A 24,126-nucleotide genomic window follows, 5' to 3' on the forward strand; every position below is an offset into this window, starting at 1 on the left:
TCACTAGGAAAGTGGCTGATATGCAAATCACATGCAAAAAAGCATGCAGATAGTTATTAGGAGACTTCTAGTTTGTCCTTCTTTTAAAAGTTGATTAAGACATGTTTTTTGGATCCAAAATGGTTTGTGTCATCCTTTGCTTCAAAGAAAGACAGCTATACCAAGTGGGAGTGAATTCTCACCCATGAAGCATGCAGGGGCTGGTCTTCCAAAATCAGCCACAATCACCCCATTCACCTTCACCCCTGTCTCTTACTTTTTAACATAGTAAGAACAAATACTACATGGATTATGATTCAAGAGGATGAGAGGCAGTCAGATGCCTTCTAATTAATAAAACTAGACTATATAACTGGAATAAAATATTTTGAGTGTTCTGTGCTTTTTATTTAAATACTCAGTGACTACAGCTCCTCTGTGTGCCGTGAATCATGCAGTGAATAAGTGATTTAAAGTAACTGCTAGATTATGCCCAGGAGGGCCTGCCAATATGGCTTGCTATCAATTGCCACTTTATATCAAAGCTAATGGAATGAAATGTAATATGAAATTCTGGTTTGGAGGAAAATAAAAGAGTGGTTGTCCATTGATTAAATTTACCTGAAAGTCTGACATATTCATCGACCAAATGGTGTATTTCTGAATGAGTCATGTGCTTTTAAGAGGCTGCCAGTAAAATGCTGCTTGCATTTTAACCCAAACACTGAAAATATTTGTTGACCAGGTTAACGCCTATGGTCCTAGGTACTGGGAACTTCAAAAATTCCAAACATGCCCACTCAGTACTTTGGACCTTGATGGATCCTATCTGTCCACTACTGAGGACCCCAACCCAGTGGGTTAGACCACAGACCAAAATGGTCCTTGAAAATAAATTAGCCCAAAAATCACATCCCACAGATAAAGAAAGTTTTCTGCTATACTGTCTGCATCATCCAATCACCACAAACTTTGTGACTTTAAACAACATAGTAATATTAGTTGTGTAGTTTCAGACATCTATAGTGGGTCCGCAAGGCTTGGTTTCTTCTGGAAAGCCCATGGGATAGCACCATCTTTCTCCCCTGACTTCCTGGAATAATCTCCCCATCTCAAGAACCTCAATTGTCACATCCACAGAGTACCTTTGGCCACATAAGATTACATATTTGCAGGTTCTGGGGATTAAAGCACAGACATCTTTGGAGGAATGTTATTCTGTCTACCATGCTATCAAAACAGTTAATGTTGTAAACAAGACCTGAAAGTAGTTGTCTTCAACCTCAACTGACATATATTCAGGCATTTTGTTAATTTCTGGCCAGTGCAACCATAAGAGCTCAGAGCATGTGCACAAGAATCAGTGGCTTATTCTGGGTCTAACTCTGCCAATCACAAGCTCTGTAGACTTGGATGGAACCGCTTATGAATTGACAATTTTACTGAAGCATTGAAACCTTGGAGGAAGTAGCAGGAAAATAGGCAGGGGAGACAAGATGGTAGAACTGAAAAGTTCAGCTGAAGAGTTTCACGCTATATGTGAAAGCAGAGGTTTTCTTTGCTTTGCATGCCCTGAAACTTTAAGACCTAAAATAAGGTTATCATGAAAAATGATTGATGAATTAATGAATGAGTGTTTCAATTTCACCAACAAATTCACCTTAGAATTGACCACAGCATAGAGTGAATGTTCAATAAATATTCGTCAAGTGAGTGAATAAAAGAATTAATGAATTCTGCTAGAAATGTGGTTTAATGTCTTTCATTATTTCCTTTTCAATAAAATTTACTAACTCGGATTCTCAGTGAGAGAATGCATGATTGGTCCACAAGACACATAACTCGGATTCTCAGTGAGAGAATGCATGATTGGTCCACAAGACACAGAAGATGATTAATCTTATAATGATTTCCACAGGGGATTTTGGCAAATATGGCCAGATTTTCTGATTTTTTTTAATCTAATGAGATTCCCCAAATCCAAATTTCCATATTAGACTGCCAATTTTTACATTTTTTTACCTTATTCTTTTTTTATTTTTTTATATTTATTTTTTAGGTGTAGATGGACACAACACAATGTATTTTTTATGTGGTGCTGAGGATCAAACCCGGTGCCAGTGCAAGGCAAGCACTTTACCACTGAGCCACAATCCCAGCCCAATTTTTACATTTTTTCTCAAATCATTTTAAACACCATTCAGGACAACTGAAATGTCTGCCAGCCAAATTCAGTTCACGTCCCCCATTTCGCTAGATCTTTTCTTCAGTCATTTTTAGTTTTCGAGGATGTAGAAGGCTGATACTGAAATAGCCTTGAACTACTATCTTATCAGAAATAAAAAAAGGAAGGGAGAGAAGTATGGGTTCAGGGCACCCACACAAATACACAAAAAGACAAAACCTAATAAGAGTACCCATGTTAGGCTCTTAAAAAAAAAATTAAAACATGAGAGAAAATGATGGTAACTTGGAGCAGGCAGGTCTGCAGTCAGACCCCAGCAACCATAAACATGGCCCCCTCTTTATGAGGCATGAGGTCTTATTGATAAATTAAAGAGTGTCCAGGGACCCTGGATTCCTGAACCCCATTTATATCTTTAACCTGCCATTGTAAGATAAGAAACAGTTTAGAACTTGTCATTTTCATAATTGATGGGCACTACTTGTTGATTGTTTATATGTTTTATTCAAATACATGTAGTTTACTTCCTGGAATTCATGACGACATAGTATTACCAACCCAAACTTCTAGATCCCTGGTGTCCTCTTAGATTTGCAGGTTCAGTATGCAGTGGCTGCTCTTTCAGATATAGGCTTAAGGAGATGGCACTTCAGATTAGGTAATTCCTATGATCTCATCCAAAAGTTCCAGGTTGTCAATTCTCAGGTGACTATGAGGTCTGTGAGTCAGTCAGGCATTCTGGGCTTCAGCTTCCACATCTGTAGAATAAGGAAGGTGATTACAAAATGGCTTACAAGTCCTCCCTGACATGGTAGTCTCTGATACTATGACTCAGCCTCGCTGGGTGATGCTGCCTGCTTCTTCACGTGTCACAGACTCCAGTGATGCCCACCAGTGTCTACCAACAGTGGAAGCTGTAGGGGGTACAAAGATCTAAGCAAGGAGATCATAGAATCCACTTCTTCAGCATTCCCACTTGACCAATCAGATTTATCAAGAGCAGCTTCCATAGCAATCTTTTTGAAAAGCTCACCAATTATTTGTACCATGGTCTCATCTGTCTAATTGAAGAATAGAAAATTGTTCTGAACAATTCTGGGAAGATGCATAGGAGGATTATTTTTATCACAGGCAGACTCTGAAATATATTTCTTCATCCTTTGAATAAATGATTCTTGGAATGCAATATACTTTAAGGAATTGAATACATTTTTGTTTTCTTCCTGGAACTTTCTGTTTCTGGACAGTCTCTAAAGGCCAGTAATAAATATACACAGTCATATGGCTGAATGATTATCAGAATGCCCTTATGTATCTGTTACATTTGTTTCGGGAAAATTCATTAATAAATAAACATATCCATAAATATGCCAGATAAAACAAAGGTAATGAGGCTCACATTTAACAAGTCAATACTAAGACTTTTTAGGGGATTTTCCTGTAAGTTTCCTGAAAGGGCCATAAATCTTTTCCATTACCTACTTTTATCTATGAGTATTTTCTTCTGATTAAAAATTTACCCCCCCTACATTTAAAAATCTAGTCAATTACACAGAGATATGAAAAGATGATGAGAACATAGGAAATAGCAAGGAACCATGGTAGTGAATCTTCTGATTGCACAAATTCTCTTAATGACCCAGTGATTCAAGTCTACCACCCTGAGTTTAGGAGAACAGGTGAGTGGGTAGGATTAACAGCCAATATCAAAAGTGATTGTTACAAGTGCTAAAATGACCTCCCCCACTGGCATTGGTTTCTGTGCCTGCAATTCCCACGTGGACTCAAATGAATTAGTTAAATTTTGATCGGTCAAGGCACAAGATCACATTAGCTTTGTACATCAAGGTGTATGCAAACGTTCAAGTTAGGAAAGGAGATTCCACTAAGCATTCACTGTTGATGAAAATACCTCCTAAGCCTAAAAGTCATTATGGGAAGAAGAAGAGACTTGAAATCTTATAGACTTGATTGAATCCAAGCCCCACACTTGCAAACTAGCTATATATCTTGCACAATGCACTTAATATTCCTAAATCTCGGGTTTTATGCTCATTTGTCAAGTGGTTATAATAATGGCCAACCCACATGATGGTTGAAAGGCAGAATAAACCATCATATGTAAATAGCCGAGCACATAACTGAATGAGCAGGTGTTCAGTAAATACTGAGGTTTCCCTCTGAAGTCGTGTCCACTTACTAACCTTGGCTCTCTTTTATTTTAATTCAGATTTCCCAAGTAACTCAAGTTGTAAAAATAAATGCTTAACAAACAACTCAGAACATTTTTTTCCTCATTCATAAGTACATTACCCGGTGATTTATCAAAATGCATATTATTTGTTTTTTGAACTGGATGGTTAGAGTCCAGAAAAAGAAATCATTCTAAGCTGCAAAGCATTTCTATCTAGTATGCAGTCTGAAAATTTGCATTCACTTTTTCACCTTTGTTTTGGGAAAACCCTTTAATTGTATGAATCTGAAAAAAAGACCTCCATTATTATTTCTGGTATTTTAAGGTGACCATTGACCTGAATGCAATGTTTCATGCTGAGAATTGTTTGAAGAATTGGAACATTGCTAGACTTAATTGAGCCAAAGCTAGTTAAAAAATTATTTTTTTTTATTTTTAATCAACACACAATAATTGTATATATTTGTAGGGTACAATATATTTCCACACATCGCTGTTCTAGGTATATCTGATTCTCTCTGATTAAATAAATAGGTACCACTATTTATCAACAATACTAACTCATTGTTATTTTCATAATAAATAAAAGTCAGATTTAAGAAAAAAGCCTTTGCTAACTAAAAAAAAAAAAAAAATAGCCTTTTGCAGGGGAGGTGGTGATTTTCTGAGGGAAGAATATGGAATATTTTTTACCTCTGTGTGACTTGAGCTTTGGGTACACTGCTACTTGTGCTTTGGAAATTTTGTAAAATCTAGGTTGGAGAATTAGCAGAAGATAGGCAGGGCCTGTGTTTCTTATCAGAAAACTCTTCACACAAGTACAGAGACCATGGGAAGTATGGACTTGAGCTTGCCACAGACCTCCTTGGGCAGGAGTATCCACAGCCGTGAACAATGACCCAGAATGTACATGGAAATGGGGACCTCTGAGGGAGTGGGCACTCTTGTTAGATACTGAAAGCAGAGGAAAATTCTGAGGGAAGAACCAAAGATGAGGCAAAATGTCTCTTCTCTCCGTGTGCCTCATGGTAGCCTAGTATCCACTGTCCTATGGGTAATTTATGGAAGAGGATTTCTTCGAAGGCATGTGTGGAGGGGGTGAAGAAGCACTGCCCAGAGTGATGGCCAGTAGCGACAGGGTAGTGGCACAGACTCAGAGGGATGGCACTGCTGTAGGACAAAGGACTCACTGAAGAGCACACGTCAGGCAGCACGAGGGATCAGTCTCAGCTGGAGTGAAGATTCCGCCTGGGTAAGGGGAGGCTCAGGCCACTGGTGAGTAATAAAGGAAATCTAACAAACAACTCAGAACATTAGTTAAATTAGTTAAATTTAGTGAATTAGTTAAATTTTGATCGGTCAAGGCACAAGATCACATTAGCTTTGTACATCAAGGTGTATGCAAACGTTGTACCGTCTCAGACTATGTGGGCCTAAATATTTTGCTTACAAGCGAATCATTCCTCTGACCATGCTCATCTCAGTTGACCTAGTTAAACCAGTTTCCAAACTAACAATTCTAAAGAGCAGAACCTGAACAGAATGGAAACCCTCTGTCCCCAATCACCAAAGCCTGGCATCCCACATCAGCCCAGCCCATGGGCCAACCTGGAGCTTTTGTGCTTGCTTAAAACATTCTCCCCCTACATTCTGCCTTTGAACACAAAAGAAGAAGAAAGGGGAAAAAAATGTGTGGAGCCAGCCCTGCCATACAAATTATTTCTTCATAAATTCCATTCTGAATTATGCCTCAGTAGCAAGACTGACTCTGTGTTTTATTCACAGAGGAAGTCCATAAGGTCTCCCAACCTCGGCTCAGATGCAATTCTATGAGGCTGTTCCGCCTTGGCCTGATCACATTTCCAGACACCAGCCCAGCAAAATAAGCAGAGGATAAAATCACTTAGAGCCATGTCTAATGCACAGGATAAACATGAGTTACTGGAAAGAAGGGTAGGATCAGTAACAAGGAGGGGAAGCGAGGAAAAAGCACAAAAGACAGAAGACAGAAAAGGAATCCCACACCACTCAACAGGGGAAATCACTGCTTCTTATCGAGGCAGGTGCACTGGGTATGTCTGTGTATTAAATCATCACTAGGATTTAAAGAGCCTGTGTAAGAAAGCAATTCCATAGATTGATTCACATGCTATTTATAATTCCTTAACAATGTGTGATGTTCTGCAGTCAGAAAGATAGATCATGGGAATAGTTTGCTGGGGAAAAAAAAAAAGAACTAAACATATTTATTTTTCTCCACTGAATGAAGTGGCACAACCACCATTTATATTATTTCCAGTGCCATAAAAATGTCCTCGCTGTTATGCATAACACTACATAAAACATGGTGCAAAGAGGATTCTTGCTTGCTTGGGCACAAGAGTAGAGGGACCAGCCTGAGGGAAGGAAATCGGGACTCCCAGAAACCATGTCCTAAGGTCTCATCCCAGCATTAAGGAGGGACGACCAGGGTGATGAGTATCAGAGCCTTCAGTTTTAACCCTTAGCAGGGATCCTTGAAACCCTCCATAAAACAGAGATGCTCAAATTGCCCTTAAATCTTGTTTCTAGAGAGCTGGGTCTAGAGACTTTCTAAGGTCCTGTGTGGCCTTGAACCCCTCCCCAACACTCAGAAAATGGAAGGCTGAACCACTGGCTGTCTCTGGATCCATTTGAAGCACCAGGCAGGGATTCCTTGCCTTAAGGTAGGTCCACTTGGAACAGGAATCTATGTAGTTTCACAGAAAAACACCTTCATTTTCTTCCCACTGCTTTGGAAGGTGCATTGGAGCTCTGCACCATTAGGCAATAGCTAAGTATGTGCTCCTTGCATCACTGTATCAAAATACCTGAGATAATCAATTTAAAGGGAAAATACTTATTGGGATTCACCCTTTCAGAGGTTTCAGTCCATGGTCACTCGGCGGTGTTGCTTTGGAGTTATTTTGGTAGAGTACATTGTGGCATGAGCATGTGGCAAAGAAGGCCTACTAACTGGGCATTTTGGCACATGCCTGTAATCCCAGCAACTGGGGAGGCTAAGGCAGGAGGATCTTGAGTTCAAAGCCAGCTTCAGCAACTTAGTAAGAACCTGAGCAACTTAGCAAGAACTTACCTCAAAATAAAACATAAAAATGGCTGGACTTGACTCAGTGGATAAGTGCCCCTGGGATCAATCCCTGGTACCAAAAAAAAAGCGGGGGGGAGGCCTATTCATCTCAAGGGGTCAGGAAGCAAAGAAAGAGGAGAAGGGATCAGGGTTCATATATCCCCTACAAGAGCATGCCCCCAGTGATCTAACTTCCTGCAACAAAGCATCACTTCTTAAGGGTACCACCTCATTCCAATAATGCCGTAGACTAGTGACAAAACCCTTAACATATGAGCCTTTGGGGGACACTTATCCAAACCATACCACTAAGTTTTCTCATCACTTAAGGAGAGAGTTCATGATCCTTGCAGTGGTAAACAATCCCCAGCTTGAGGAAAAGTAAGGACTCCCACCAGCCAGAAATTGGCTTTGGGGAAAGTGTGCTCTGAATCACCAAGAAACCACTGACAATCAGTCCCCTTGCCTGGGCTTCTTTGCTGTACTTGACACTGGGTGTGTAACACTGCTGAGCAATTTCCCCAATGCTGGGTGAACCTAAGAAAGAGGACAATATAAATGGTAAGAATAACATTATTTAGGACCATCCATCAGTATGGTCAAATAAAAGAACACCAAACCAGGAAGAGGTAGCAGAGAAATGGAGCCCATCAAGGACAGGGATATTATTCTAAGGCCTGTCACAATATGCTGTGTGAAATATGCACCTACTGTTTTCACTGAACTACACTGATTAGACACTGAACTGGCCAGTAATTTTCCTTCCGCCCAATACCTCCTTTCTACCAGCACTCCCCTTTCCACATTTGTTTCCAAAAATGTCCCTGAGAATACAAAAGGTATACTTTGTAGAAAATACTACTGAAATGTTGGTTTAAATTATGAAGATCTAAGTTTGATTTCAACTACCATCTTCCCTTGTAAAAAAAAAAAAAATAAGTGATTTATCTTTTCTGAGCCTCTTTTCTCACCTGCAAAATGAAGAGACTGCTCTAGGATCTCTGAGGTTCCTTCCAGCTCTAAAAAGTGTACCCCTCTGTGTTAGTCAGCCTTCCATCATTGTGACGAATGTCCAAAATAAATCAACTTAATAAGAGGAAAGTATTATTTTGGCTCACAGCTTTGGAGGGTCTGGTTCATGGTTGGTTGCCCTATTGCTTTGGGGTGTGTGGCAAGGCAATACATCATAGTAGGAGCACATGACAAGAAAAGCTGCTCAATTCATGGCCACTGGGAAGTGAAAGAGAGAGAAAGAGGGTGGGTCCCCATAATCCCTTTTAAGGCCATACCCCTAGGAACCCAACTTCCTCCCACCAAGCTCCAGCTCTTCAATGTTCCACTACCTCGCAATAACCCCACAGGCTGAGGACCAGACATTAATACATGGGGCTTTGGGAGTTATTTAATATCCAAACTATAGAAACCTCTAAGTTTAAATGTGAAAGAAATCATTTCAAAGACTGCTAAGAAGGTAAAAGAGGCAACAGATATACATATGTTTATTAATCACTAACCAAGTGCTAGGCATTTCCATGGAGGATTGTCCACAATACAACAGAAAGAAGAAGCAAGAGTGATCATTTCTCATTTAAGCATCCTGCCAGCGGTTCTATATTTAGAAAACCCTAGTCAATTTTATTTGAATGTGACCATATTTTTATAAGTTTCAGGTCAGTCTGCACACAATTTGGAATATATGTAGTTACATATTTTGCACTTGTAGTTGGTAGTACTTTCCATTTTAAAATGTGATGGAAAGTACTACCAACTACAAGTGCAAAATATGTAACTACATATATTCACTACATATTTCACCCAATAAATTGATACACTAGGACCTCACCAATGACTGCCTTGGAGGGTAAGTTGCCTTTCAGGGACTTCAGCGACCCTACACAAGGGGTCCAATGTGTACCTGTTAGTTCCAGTTTCCATCCTTTAAACACCCAAAAAGAAGTCTGCATGTATCACATTTTTTCAGATGAAGAGACAATAGAATCAATAAACCAGAAACATAATTCAGAAAGACATTTAGAAATAACTGAATGTTTAACTTTAGATAATTACCACCAGCTGAATTTTTCACAGTATTTTTGCAAATATTTTCCAACCTCTTTCAAGATGTATATCCCTTGCAAGGCAACTCTTTAAGAAGTAGCTATTAGTTTTTCTTTTTTCCTGATATAGAAAATTCTGAAACAATTTGTGTTGCTGTCATATAATAATATCTCATTTCATACCTTGTGCTAGAGTTGGTTATTGGTGGAATAGTACAACACTACACATCTACTAGAACTTTGCTGAATTCTCTTCTAGTTCAAAGTTTGCCTGCTGATTATCAAACAGAAAGTGAGTACCTAAGAGCCCCAATACTGCAGCTAGAATTCCTTGGTTCTAATCCCAACTCCAACATTTTAATTTTAGAAAATATTTGTCAAAATGCCTTCCATATTTTATCTCTTACATTTGTTGGGGGAGGGGGGTTGTTGTTATTTTAGTGTCTCTTTTTACATAGATGTTGATATTTCTGTTCATACTTCTTTATAGTTTTGTTTGTGTCTCAACTTTTCTTTCTTTCCCTTCCTGATGCTTTTAGAATTTCTTGGCCCAATTCTTCATCTTACTTATTCTTTGTCTTTATCAACTGTGATATTCAGTCATTCACTCAGCACCTTCTCTCAACAATTATGTTTTCAAAATCATTATTTTGCATCTTTTTATGACTGCTTGTTCTTATGGAATTTTTGCAATAGTCTCTCATTTCTCTATTATGTTAACAGTACTTATCCTATAATCTTGATCGGTTTGACTTTTAATTCTGCTTCCTCTAGTATAGTTCTGCCCATTTCCTCCCTCCCTTTCATTATACTTTCACTGTTCTGATACCTGGAACTTCCCTCACGTATTTACCTTCTATCTTCTTGGAACTAACAATTACATTAGTTGGTAACATCTGCCTAGAGAGCATGAAAACCTAGGATCCACTTTCATCTCAAAAGGAATAGGTCCAGGAGCTCCTAGAATTGTGATCTGGTCTCCAGCCTTCCCTCTTCTCCCCAGGCAACCATTCCCCTTCCCAAAGAACCTCCTTGTCAATCAAGGGCCTGTTCTATGCAGCACTGATGTGAAGTGTGCCATCTTCTTTTCTGTGTGGAGTAACAGGAAGGCCTGCCAACCTGCTGTCCTCATCTATTGACTTCCCATCCCAGCTGGGTTCCTGAGCATCCTGGGATAACCTAGCCTTGTAACTTCAGATGATTTTCTTGCTATATGGTAGCCATGCAATTGACAAGAAGAAGATTGACAGAAGAGAGAGCAACTAGGAGGTTCTTCTCAGCCCCTCTGCCTCTCTTAGCCTATGGTCCTCTCCTACTCCAGATAACCATTCACCCAATTGCTGTTCTTCCCACACTACCATTTGTTCTTCCAAGGTTCTGGGGGGTGTGGTCATTTTCTGACTTGCAGGGTCTGATAGCCATGGCCACTTACTTCATTCAATTTCCTTTCTTTCCCATGGCATTTCCAGGATTAGATTCAGAGGAAGGAGTCAGCAATCTGGGCCAATTCTCCACACTAGCCTTGAAGTAGAGATTGGACCATAGCATAATTTGTGCTAAGAAATCTTATTAAGTCTCCTGTTTCATTAATGGAAAGATGCAAAAATAGTCTGGAACTGCTTCCATGCCTCCTAGTAGGTGTCTTTGCCTCCAGGCTCAAGACCCACTCTCCTGCCTTTTCATGCCAGGCACCACCAGCTTAGTCACTCTGATAAATCACCTTTGCCCCTCAGAAATTGCTGGTGGCACTTGGTCATAAACTACAGATTTTCTAACCATTATTTCAGGCCCTCTGCAAATGGGTTTCAACTTAATATTCCATATTTTAATTCTGTGTAAGAACCTTCTCTCTGGTCTTTCAAAATAGACTTATTTAACTTCCCTTCTACTGGAGATTCCTCCTTGGGAAAATCCTTTATTTCTATCTCTTACTCACATGCCACTCAGCTAGCTCACAGATATCCATAAACAATTGCTGGAGTCTCCCCAACTGGGATTGCTCTTTCTCCCCCTTGATTTCCTAAAGCAAGGATTTGAATGCCAGTGATTTGGCACATATTATTGACTCACTAATATACTTTGAAATGTTCTCAATTAGATTATAGATTCCTTGAGTGTAGGAGGTTTTTTTTTCCCCTCATTATCATGTTGAACTTCCATAGTCTTGGACATGTTATGCACATATAAGGAAATCAACAATTATTTATTATTTATTGATTAATTGAAGCCTTCAACTAATTTCACAAGTCACTTGGTTTGGAAGCCCCTAGGCCAGATGGAAGTCAGTTCTTTTATTTTCTATCTGCACTCTCAGCTTTGTGCCCTGCACCAAAATATTTGAAGCACTGTGTGAGTTTATCCTTAACATCAAAACAACTTCATTTTTATATCAAATCTATAAATAGGTTACATGCCCTTTCTCTGGCATCTCATAATGACAACCAAAAACAGTGATAATTAGTTTGTTGTGCTCTGTGAGAAAGAAAATGTTGCCCTTCTGGAAGGCATACATGTTTTTAAGAACCCAGGCTGAATGTAATGACCTTGACATCCAAATTAGTGGTCAGAAAACAAACAGAACTCCAGGACTCATCCCAGAAGGGACTTAGCTGCCTATTGTTGCTCAGTACTAGATAAGACCTTGAACAAATCTAATTACTGGATACCTTATCTGCCAACCTCAATAGATCACCCTTCACTACTTGGGATCATCTTAAATTTACAAGACAATTGGAAATGCTGAGGCTCTGAACATCATGATTACTCACAATTTACTTTATCACTGGAAATTTACTCCTGAGTAACTTGAAATTTCTTGTTTTCAGATCTGATTCCTATAGTTTCAAAGTAGAAATAAAATATTTGTAACTATGAAGGCCTCAATAGGACCACAGATATAACCTCAAAATCAAACACATGAAAATTAAAGATATAATTACCTGAAAAGTTACAATAGCTTCAACACTAAAAAAATAATGAAGTCTACTAATGAAGCTCGGTGGTGAAGTGTTTGCCTAGCATATGTGTTTGCCTAGCACATGCCTAACATATTTGATTCCCAGCACACCAGAAAAAAGAAAGGAAGGAAGGAAGGAAGGAAAGAAGGAAGGAAGGAAGAAAGGAAGGATGGACAAGATAAAGAGAAGGAGAAAAAATGCTAATTACCTCGATTTGATCAATGCTTGCTCTATGCATGTGTTGAAATATCACACTGAACCTCATTAATATACATAATTAATATATGTTTAAAAATTTAAATTTTCTAAAAAAAAGAAAAATTATAAATGCTACAACACAATTGCATCAGCTTTTCTTTTTGGCCCCTGTTATACTCTACTTTCTCAAATACAAAAGAAGAAAAGATTAGAAATTTTCATCAATATTATACAACGGAAAGGAATTAAACTTTAAAATTAAAGGACATGGGTTAAAATCTTACTCTGACAGTTTTTTGAACCTATGGGATCAGATCTTATGACACAAGCTGATCTCTCATTGACTTGTTTTCCTCCTCTGTAAAATGTGAATAATAATATTTGTCTCATGGTGTCATGGAAGAAGAGATGTCTCTGAAGAAGGGTCCAAGTAGTTTCCAGAGAGAAGGGGGAACTCGACTCAGGACCAGTGGTGTTCTTGACTTATGTGATGGAAAAAAATTTCAACATGCTCCAGTCAAAGGCATACACAGAGACTTATTAGGAAAGTTGCTACATATTCGAGAGACAGTGGGGGCGATACTAAAAGAGATGCCTTTGGAGCAAAGCAAGGAAAAGGCATTCAAGGAAGAATGAAGGCTATCTTCAGAAGGAGAATCAGCAACTCTTTGATGTGGGATGTTACTACTTATGGAGGGATGGTTGCTAGGGGTTGGACTAGAGATGGAACCAGAATGAACCCAAACAATTTCAAACCAGTTTTCCCCACACTTGTGCATTGCTCTCATGTTATAGGGGTATAGGTCAGGGGTGTAATTGTTTATTTCAATGGTTTAATGGATCCTTCCTCTGAAATCTAGTATCTCTCCATTTATTACCAAATTCCTATCTCAAAAAGATGCCTATGACAGTTAAGTCAGCTATTAGATGGAGAAATGATTGAATAGAGCACTTCAAAAAACTTGAAATTATTGCACATGTGTTGGTCATCATCATTACTTTTCTTCATCTAAAAAGTCATAATGCCAATGTATGTATGGCCCTAAATTAGGTATCCTCGTAGATCAGAAGAGTCTCATTAAAAAACATTATATTTTAATTAAAATATTTTATAATTCATTGGAGAAGTGTCTGTAATACTCAAGAGCTCAAGGGCACTAGTTTTACATTGACTAATGTGGTTCAAACACTCAAAGCACTTTTTCCAAAGATACTATCTTAAAATTTTTTTTTCAATACTGGGAATTGAACCCAGAGCTCAAGCATGCTAGATAAATGCCCTATCACTTAGCTACATACCCAACCCCCTTCTAGAAATCTTAATATGGTCACCTAAGAATAATGAGCAGTAACCCAGCAGCAAGTGGCTTCTTAATGTTGCAGAGAGGAAGACTTTGATGTCTAAATTTACCTTGCACTTTCCTTATTTGTTTCACTGACTACCTACTTTATGCAAAAAAAACTTTGAAATTATCTCAGAAAGATAAGAACGGTATATAGTTTTTTAAGGAAATACATTTTACATCTTCATTGATCTTGTCTAACAAAATAAAGCAACTCAAGGTGTTTTAAGGAAACTGGTAAAACTTCTTTAAGAAAGAAATTCCTATGAAAGAATAAAAAGGAATTATCTATTAAATAAAGGGCAATCAAGGGAGAAAAGTCATGCATTCAGTGTTTAAGATAACTTTATATGCAGAAACAGGAATAATGTTATTGCCTTTATTTTGGTTATTTGGACTTCTTTAATAAGATATTGTGATATTCTAAAATTGTTTTGGGGTAATGAGAATTTTTAAAAAGCATTTTTTAATATCTCATTTATGGTAAAAGCCGGGGGGCGGGGGGAAGCAAATCAATGAGATGGTAACAGAATGGATTATGGTTAAGCTTCTCCAGTGGTCTATAGGCTATTCCAAGACATATTTTAGTTCATTCTTTTCATTAGTATTGGACTGAAATTAGCATTTGTGTGTCAAATTATATTTCTTTATATTTCAACCAACACAGTTTGATTAAAAATAATTAATAATAAGTTACCTATTATCACTTGCAATGGGTCAGGAACTATGTTAACAACTTTACATACATGTTGAAATACCTTTGAAGGGGACACCATTCATATTTACACTTTCTAGTATGGAAAATTAAGTGGTTTACCCAAGGTCACACATCCAATAAGTAGAAGATCTCAGGTCACATTGGTAGCAATGCAAACGACCTGCCTACAGTGCAGGTAAAAGGTGCTAGTCAGATATTATAGATATTGAATATGGATTTGACAGAACACTATAAAAAGGTACTTATAAGAATTCATCTGCCACATGACTGCATTTTTTTGTAGACTTGGTTTAAAAATCTGCCAAAGTTTCGACTCTATTGCATGTAAATCATTTTATTAAGTAATTTCAGATAACTGAACTAAACCTAGAATAGGAAATTGCATTGAGATCTATCTCTGGTAAGTAATCAGAATTCAAACATGATTTTACATTTGAACAGCTAAATTACAGAGAGGACTGATGCCTGAGACAAGGTACTAAAGAGAATATTTAATATCCAATGATTTAGGGGTTAAATGGCCCTAACCTTGAATTCTCTCACAAGTTTAGGTTAAGCTCCAGACATTACTTTCATGCTGTAATTTTGTTTCATTTTGGTTTAAAGAAAGAAATTCTTATGGGCAATGCCTTATTGAGTTGCTGTGGTCAAATATTTATTTAAAAGAACATATTGATTTGCAGATTAAAACTGACCACATATGAACTCCTCTTTGCAGTGACATTCTTATTGAAGATATTGATTAAAGACTTTTTATGCAGAAAGCATTTTTCTTGTCAGTTCAGTTATGCTGGCTTTTGTAATAAGCTAATTTGATTTCCTTTTTTAACCTTTGTTTGATTAGGGGAACAGACATTTGCATTAAAATTCAAGAGAGATGAAGTCTATCATCGATCTTGACTTCCTCATGGACCTCTTGTACTCAGTGAAAGATGATTTAGAGAATGTCAAGAGTCTTGGAACAACTATAATGAGATAGGGGAAAAAAATCACTTCAGACTTATAAGCCAGTGAGGGCTTATTTGACATAAAGGGCAATTGCGTTTGGAAGATATGCTTTAGAAAAATCAAATTCAGGAAGTTTAATTTTGTTCTTAGGCCAAGTCATTAAAAGATCCATGAGATAAACTACTATTAATAAAGTACTTGCTAGTTAAACCAAAACATTTCAAAACAGCTAAAGAGGTTAAACAAAACACACACTACATTTCTTGTCACTAAACTTATTACTGATTACAAAGAACTAAAAGTAAATTGTTATTTTTTAAATAAACATATTTCCAGTAAAACACTAAACTTCAGACAAATTTATAATTTAATCCTCTATTGTTTTCTCTGAGAACTGTGAAAAATCAAATTCATGTTATCCCAGGACTTCCACTAGTATACCCAGGATTAATCCTTTACGATTCAAAGCTACTTGCAAATTCTTATAGCTACTGTGGTTTCCATATCCTTTTCTGAGACAGAAATCAATGTATCTTGTGACCTCAATAGATTAGATCCATTGTTCATTCTTGTAATCACCTTCAAAGATCTTTATTTGTCTCCTTTCTAGAAGTAGAGGCCCCTTACATTTTCTAATGAGTCTCGTTGGAATTGGGATTTTTAATTTGAGAGAGATTGAGCACTTACAGTGAACCTAATGGTTTATTAAATGTTCTGTGGGACACATAGAAAGTATATCAGATGGGCCTGCCCACTCCTTTTGCCACAACTACTCAGAAAAAGGTGATCCTTGTGATAGGGAAACTAAGGCCTGAGAAAGTGAAGAACTTGGTTAAATTCTCTCAAACAATTGGTTGAAAATTTTCTGGTTCCAAGAATCTCTCCCAACTCAAAGGAATGATGTTTTGGGATTCTAGATTACTTGGAAGAATTTCCAGGGACAGAAGGCCATTATTAACTTCTTTCTTTCTCTGGATATATCATGGAATATATTACTGAAGTAATCCCTTCGTTGTTCTGACAGAGATAGCTCATCTTTAGACCTAAGTTTCTAGACTTCACAAGTTGCCATTGTGGTTTGATCATCTTTAAATTAACTTCCCTTTTTCAGGAACTTGTGCATGCTAAGCAAGTGCTCTACCACTGAGCTTCATCCTCAACCATAATTTTTAAATTAATGTAAAATTTCTGGGCATGGTAGTACAGGCCTGTAATCCTAACAACTAAAGAGACTGAAGCAGGAGGCCAACCTTAGCAATTTAGTAAATCCCTATCTCAAGATAAAAAATAAATAAAATTAAAATAAATGGGGATGTAGCTCAATGGTAAAGCATCCCTGGGTTTAAATACAATGAACATGTAAGTTAATGTACTTATTTAAGTTAGCCTAAGCTAAGTCTAGGAAATTAACTTTTTAAAACATTCAGTTAAATCTGGAAATATAAGATATTTTTCATTTGACATTAGAGATAGATCTAGTGTTTCTTCTGTGGATAATATAAAATTAGAGAGAGAGGGTGGGGGAAAGACAGCAGATGAAATAGATCTTGCATGTATGAAATATTTTAAAAATAAAAAAATAATATAACTGGAAATACTTTGAAATTCCATCACATTAGGCTCTTTTACAGTAAGGCTGGCTAAATATGACTATCATCATGTGGAAGGTCACAACAAATAATTGAGAACAAATATTCCACTTATGGTAGCAAGTTTCATACTGTTAGTGGGTTTAGAAGAAAAATATACATAAAACATGACTGAAAAATTTAAGAGAAGTATTTTCATACAACCCATATGGACAAACCATTAACCATTCTTTCATGTCATGAATCCAAAAGCATCTACATTATGTTTTATATTGTGTTAAAATTGATATAATATAAAATTCACCCAGAGGATAATATATGTATGTAATTCCTAAGGCAATTTTAGTTGAGACATTTACTTGAACTTTAATTTAAAATATAATGTTGCTAAGCTTCTACCCTCGTCGTTCCTCCCATCTTGTGGGGCAGTGAACTGTCTGGCACCTGGGAAATCCATCAGGCTCACCCCACTGGAGGTTTAGAGGGCACACACAGATTTGCCCTTCAAATCCACTAAACAGAATTCCTTATCTCATAACACAAAGATTTTACTAGAGTATTTTATGTGCAATTTATCAGCATAGCTGCCAAGATGTTTGAATCTATTTTAAAAAGACAAGAGCTTTGTGGCAGACTGGCTCAAGGTTTAAAAATCCTGATTTTGCATGCTCTTCATTTTCCCTGTGGTCTCTGAAGTTTCCTTGATTGGTAAGTGCCGCGTGGCTGTTCCTGTCTCAAATGGTTCCTCATTACTCAAAGCCAATAATAATTGCTAAATATGACTAATATCACGTGGAAGGTCGCAAAGTTCACTGTGAACCTTCATTCCAGCTCCAAATGTTTTCAAGGTTAATAGATTGATTTTGAGCCGAGATATGATGCATTTATAAAATGGAAGAAAATGAAAAATTTGGCATCACCAATATGCGGATAGTCTTAAATGATTCATTTGTTACATTTGGACTGTAGCCATGAAATTCATTTGATATATATCACATAGTTATATTCCAACCTAGACACTGGAAAATAAATTAATGACGCATTTTAACATTAGACAATTTTAAACACGTGCACTCTCCAGGATGATGAGAATTGGGATACTGTAGTTCATTTACTGTTACAACTCAGGGGTGCCACATACGTGAAATGAGACCTAACCACATTTAAAGACTGAGACTCCACTAAATTATAGTTAAAACTATAATTCTAAGTGGTTTAGCTGCTGATTGCTTCCCTTGGTCTCCTTGTCTAGAGAAGGGACAAATGAAATCCCTGACCTAGTTTCTGTTCTGTCATCCCTAGACATCTTAGGGCTCTGGTTCCAGTTTACAAGAGTGTCCTGTTCTTCTGACACCCTGACTGGACTTAAAGAAGACTCTGGGATCACACAGAGAGCTTTAGCACCAGCCCATCTGATCCTGCCCAGTGTCCGCTTGCCATTTTTGAGCTTGACTTTCATTTCCAGTTTGGTGGACTTGGGAATCTCTAGCTGCTGTTGATGGCTTGGATTAGAGCTCAGCCCACCTTTGCCAGAATCTGGTCCCCCACATAGAAAGCCACATCACTGAGACCCATTCTTTCTTTCTTTCAAATGTTCAAGTCATTCCTCTTTATTCCATAGGCCTGGATTACTCATTTTACCCTCTGGCTAGATTGCCTTTATTTTCGTGTTCTTCCTGTCTTACTTCCTGATGAATTTGCCCAACCACAATAAATACTAGTCTTCTGAAAACATCTTTAGTCACTTCCCCTCACCTACAAAACTGCATACAAACCTCTTGGCATGGCTTTGAAGGTTTTCTACATGTTGTGTCATATCCTTATCCCTGTTTTTCGTTTTTCTTGCTCTTGTCAAGAAGGAGAACTATCTGCCATCTACCCTTCAGTCAGCTCCCCCTTCACTCACTATATGAGCTCAGGCAGATCCCCTAATCTGAATCTCCAACTTCCACCTCTGTCCAATGGTAAAAATAAAAGCTTCTTACAAGTTGTTCTGAGGATTATCCACACATGACAGAAAATTCCTAAGATAGTCTATGGCATACAGCAAAAACTCATGTGCTTGTAAAAAAAAAAGTTTTATTGCTGGCCTTCAGTTCTTACCACTATTGGAAGGATTACTACCCACCCAAATCCCACTCACTTTAAGGTCATAGCAAATTCTACCACCTTCTCAAAGAAGGTGTGATTGGACTGAATATAATCTCAAGAACAGTCTAGCACTTACTCACATCCTGTATTTTTTAATATTAATTTTTTAGTTGCAGTTGGCCACAATGCTTTTATTTTATTTATTTATTTTTATGTGGTCCTGAGGATCAAACCCAAGTCCTCGCACATGCTAGGCGAGCACTCTACCACCAAGCCACAACCCCAGCCCTCACATTCTCTATTTTATCAGTCCTAGCTTTTCGGGTATGAATGAAGGTCTTGCTTTTCCAACTAAATTACAAACTCCAGGAGAACAAACTAAAATCATATCTTTTGGGTGCTTCTTGTCTTCACCTGCACCTTACATTCAGTAACCCCAGCCCTAAATATTTCTGGGGGTCTTCAGGTTGTGTCTCCAGCATACATTAATATTTTTTGTAGTACTCAGCCACTGCTAACACCATAATCCCTGGCAAAGATGGCCTCCACTACATGTCCCCAGGCTGCCTCCACTAAGCATTTCCCCAAGCACAGCTACCAATAAGGCCAGCCAGCCCTGTCACCTCCATCACATCTGCTGAGCACACTTGCTTCTTACCCTGATGCTTGTCATTCCTACCGGTCATTCTCACTGGATTAGGCCCCTGAGTTCTGTTCCTTGTGCCTTCAATATTTTATGTGTTCTCTTAGGAAAACATTTTTTGCAGGATATGACTTCATTGGATGGCAACCAAAAAAAAAAAAATCAAGAATGACAGATTCAAAATCTCCCCATCTGACTTGTAAGTGAGGATGTATCTCTGGGTCAGCTCTGCAGATCAGGTTGCATCTTTGTTTGGACTGTGTTTGCTTCCTGGAGTCCTCAGGACCTCCAGCCAGTAGACACCTTCATTCCCAGCCACACCTCATTTCCAGTGCAAGCTCAGTTTAGCTGCAAGCTGGATCTCTACCTCATATCCCTTCATGCACCACGACACCTAGCACTCTGCTAGACACACACACATACAAAAAAAAAAAAAAAATCAGTTAGAAGACCTAGTAGACTAACCACTGTGGGCCAGTAGTATAAATCAAGGTAATACAGAACATTAGATTGAAACTGTATCATGAAATTTTTTAGATTCCTATTCTAAAAATGGTTTTTCTGTTGTCACTTTGTTATAAAATAGAACTAAATAAAAACAATGTCTATTACTTGAAATTTGAATATAAGGAATTTCTAGCAATCTAAGTACAAACCAGTTATTGGATGTGATTGCACGGGCCTGTAATCCTAGCTACTCAGGAGGCTGAGGCAGGAGGATTGAGGCCAGTCTGGGCAACATAGTGAGACATTGTCTCAAAATAAAATAAAATAAAAAGGGCTGAAGGCATGAGTCCCTGGGTTCAATCTCTAGTATTTAAAAAGAAAAAGACTAAAATTTGCAAAAGTATTGTTTAGAAATAAAACAATTTTACATGCTGAAATTTATACTGCAAACACCAAAATGCTTCCAAAACCTGGAAGGAGGAGGCAGCACTGAAGAATCTTCCTCAGAATAACTTCTAAGTCTGGCAGCCTCAAACTTAAAACTGCTTTGTCCATTTGAGTGTCATCACTAGCTGCCCTTGCTTCAGGTGAGCATTGCTTCCAGCCAGGCAAACTTGCCCCTCTCCCTAACCTTCCCTGAGAAGACCCAGGTGCCCTAGTCTGGAGGGGTCTGAAAACAAAATACAAGAATAGATTCTGAAAGTGAGATATGAGAAGGGGAGGGGCAGAGGGGAAAAAAAGGAGAGAAAGAAAAGTGCTATGTTGTTTTCAGATGGATCCTGGATGTTTGTTCTTCCAAACACAATAGCTTGACTTTGATACTTTGTATAGTGGTTTGGGGTTGTGTGTGTGTGTGTGTGTGTGTGTGTACATGTGCATGCATCCTGGGGATCAAATGCAGGATGTCCCACTTACTGGGCAAGCACTCAGCCACAGAGCTACACCTACATCCGATTTTAAGGTTTATTTTAATCAAATTTAACACCTTGCACAAACACATATCCCACACAAAGGCACACACATATTCGCACGGATTTCAAAATTGAAAATATTAAGACAAACCAAGGAGGGATCCGTTTCATGGTTGTTGCCATTTTCCAGTGTCATAGTTGGGGAGAGTAACGCCGCAGAATTGATTTTCCAGATGATGTGACATACGGACTAGAAAAAGACAAGCACAGAAGACGAGAACTAGCTGTGACCTTGAAGATTATCTAATTCAATTTCCTCACTCTGCTGATGAAAAAAATAAGAACTCAATAAGTTAAATAATTTGTTCAAAGTCAGAGAGATGTTCACTGTTAAACCTGAAATTCGGATCCAGGTCTCTCTAAAATAAACAATTTTTTCAATCTCAGTGCTGTCCTCTTTTGCCCAGTGTGGGGGCTTAAAGCTAAAGAGTCTTCTTATCCTGATGTTCCTAGCAGGATGTTTGCAAGCAGAGAACTTACCCAGGTGTGAATGACTTTTGTGGTCACCACACCTTTTATTCTAAATATATAACACAATAGCAAAAAGATGTGAAAGGAAATTAATTAATTCTTTGCTTATTTCTAGCATGCAGTACCCTCGTTTTAGGATCTCTTCTGATGCATCTCCCAGACCCACCCTGGATTTTGTCCTAGGGTCATTTCTGAAACTTTAAGTTGTAGTAACTTTAAGCTATTGTCAGAAAGCACTTGAAAAGCATTGGGAAAAATCCCCATTACCAAAATTCAAGTAAAAGTACAGATTGGTGTCACTGCCTGCTAGTCCTGTTAAATTACATGCCTGGTGCTTTTTGCTGTTTAATTTCATAAGAGCATCCTTCTATCACTCACCTTGGGCAGAAACTTATGGAGACAATAGGGAATCTTGGCAGAAACTGAAGCGAAACTGTTGCCAGGAGGTGGAAAAAAATGGATGTAGCCGACAAATTACAGGGTTGCCCATTCAGTCATGAGAATGGAAACAAGTCTGTGAATCAATGTATGAAAAGGATATTTAATAGGATGGGAGAAGTCACTTTAACACCTGTTCCTGTTGCAGTCAATGCACTGATGCCAATCACTCACTGTCTGGATCCACTCTCCAAGCAGAAAATGATCTCATCTCTTATTCTTTAAGGGTTAGAGCAGCGGAACAGGGTCTATTTTTAACAGTCCTGGGAGCAATCACCATGGCATTGACTGCTAGGAAAGTTTGTCTTAGAAGGTCTGGCCTGAGGCATTGGGGAAATCAGAGCCAGGAGAGAGGGAACCAGAGAGATTGTGAGCTTGCATAAGCACAAACATGTGAAATGAGAAGTGCAGAAAATTAAAAACTCTGAATAAAAGGTGAATTCATTTCACTCTGAGAGTTACGAAGCTTAGAGCCATAAATGCCGAGATGATGAGGAAGAGGCTGAGCTGATGTTTTTTATTGCAATCCATTATGGTAATGGAAAAATTTTCTTTTGAACTGTAGCTGTCTGGGTTGACTTTGGAAAGGTGGAAATTCAGGCTCATTTATTGGGAAAGAAGAATTCAAAGTAAGCTTCAGCTCAGAGCTTTGAGCATTCTCTATGGAAGGTGGCTCTTGGTCTAGGCCAGGTAATGAAATGTTAATGGAAGTTTATTTCTTCCCTGCATCTCTCCAAAGCTTAGGGCTTTCTCCATGTAAATGTGTGGGGACTGTATTTCATCACAGATCCTACTGAAATCAATTTTACCTTTTCCCGTATATCTGAACTAGGACTGTGGAGGGAGGTGGCAGAGCACACAGTATCACAACTCTCTTGACCTCACGAAAGTTGTTTTAGTTTTAGGTTTTATATTTCTCCAGGGATGAATGTTGCATCTAGAACATATTTCGAAGTAGCTTTCAACTTGTCATAAAGAAAACTCAGGTTTTTTACTATATTTTCAAGAATATGGCTGATTCTTGACTTGGTTCTTAATTGTTTCCTCCAACATTTTACAGCATGGGGGAGAAACATCTAGGAAAGCAAATAAAAAAGATTCAACACAGAAAGTTATGATAGCATTGCATGGAGAATGTCGTGGGATCGTGAAGGAGGCAGTAATGAGTTCTGCCTGGGGGAGGAAGTCCAGGCAAAGCTTTACTTTTAGAAAACAGCTTTCTGAGCTGGCTCCTGTGGTGGATGGAAAGCGTGGGTGTTTCAGACAGGAAACAACATTTACAAAGGCCCAAAGGTGTGAACATATGTGACACATTCCAAGAATAGCCAGCAGTTCAAGTTGACCAGAGTGTGAAGTGCATGGGGCAGGGAAGGCAAGCTGAGTAATGAGCAGCAAGAGGGGGAACTGGGAAGGGAGATTGGGGCTGGATTGTGAAGAGTTCTGTACCAGATACCAAGGACTTCAAATTTCTTTTGCTAAAAGCAGAGAAACCACTTGACTTAACAGCTGTGTTCTCAGTATCAGCACATCCCTAGCTTCTCACCTAGAGGGGTTTTTGCACCCAGAGGTCTTAAGGTCTTCCTAGTGTGTTCTTTAAGCCCATTCATTTTCCCTTTGAAGACTCGGGAAGACTATATTGCATAACTTCTAGTTTGTATTAGTCATGTTTTCTTCACTGTGACCAAAATACCAGATAAGAACAGCTGAGAGGAGAAAAAGTATATTTGGGGGCTCACAGTTTCAGAGGTCTCAGTCCATGGTTGGCCCACTCCATTGGTCTGGGCCAGA

At 38.3% G+C, this 24,126-nt stretch overlaps 1 long non-coding RNA gene across 4 annotated transcripts in view; it reads right to left on the bottom strand.

The window, feature by feature from the left end:
* The window catches only part of LOC114087154 (uncharacterized), a 35,663-nt gene that overhangs the window by 2,510 nt on the left and 9,027 nt on the right, over positions 1–24,126 (bottom strand). For 3 of the 4 annotated variants that reach the window (XR_011709250.1, XR_011709249.1, XR_003581751.2), the window contains 3 exons: positions 22,279–22,414; positions 21,521–21,619; positions 2,646–2,922 (listed from right to left, as the gene is read on the bottom strand). This is a non-coding gene — a long non-coding RNA (uncharacterized lncRNA). Of the gene's footprint in view, positions 1–2,645; positions 2,923–21,520; positions 21,620–22,278; positions 22,415–24,126 lie in introns of those variants that run through there. The other variant, XR_003581752.2, reaches the window with a different exon arrangement.

Source organism: Marmota flaviventris, chromosome 12 (genome assembly GCF_047511675.1).
Source record: "Marmota flaviventris isolate mMarFla1 chromosome 12, mMarFla1.hap1, whole genome shotgun sequence".
NCBI lineage: Eukaryota > Metazoa > Chordata > Mammalia > Rodentia > Sciuridae > Marmota > Marmota flaviventris.